Source organism: Solanum pennellii, chromosome 8 (assembly GCF_001406875.1).
Source record: "Solanum pennellii chromosome 8, SPENNV200".
NCBI classification, from domain to species: Eukaryota; Viridiplantae; Streptophyta; class Magnoliopsida; order Solanales; family Solanaceae; genus Solanum; species Solanum pennellii.
The window spans coordinates 58,407,438-58,408,103 of record NC_028644.1 but is presented as its reverse complement, the minus strand read 5'-3'; positions in this window follow the sequence as shown (position 1 = coordinate 58,408,103).

The window sequence follows — 666 nt, the reverse complement described above, 5'->3', positions numbered from 1 at the left end:
AAAAATTATATCATTGGACAAAGCTTAATTAATTAGTACTATACCTTCGTTCCATATTGTCATATATTACTTGATCACTTACTAAATCAAGATAGAATTAATTAAATTCTTCCCATTTTACCCCTATAATTAATAGTCTTTAAAAGTTTAAAATAAAATTTGAAAATCTAAGAACTTCTCTTTTTCAAGAGGCTAATTAATATGAAAAAAGGACAAAATAATAAATTAATCAATCTATTAATAATTTTTTAACTACAATATAGAATATAAAAATGTCTACCTAATATGGGACGAATCACAAATGTAATACTTTTTGCAAGAAAATAAATAGAATAGAGAAAAATTGTGATGTAAGTTTCACAAATGTATATTTTTTTTGCAAAGAACGCTTCAATGACAATAAGTGCAAATACTACCTTCTTATAGATACCTCAGCGGATAATAATAGTAATAATTAATAATCTAATATATATATATATATTATACTTGTTATTATTGTTTGAAATAATTACATATCGTTTTACTAATTGATAATTTCATAAATTTTAAATCAGATACATCTAGATATATGTAATTTTATTGTTAGATACACTAAAATAGGGGAGCGTCGAGCGAGAGATGGAGAGAGGCAAGCGAGATAAGAGAGGGCGGGGGGGGGGGGGGGGA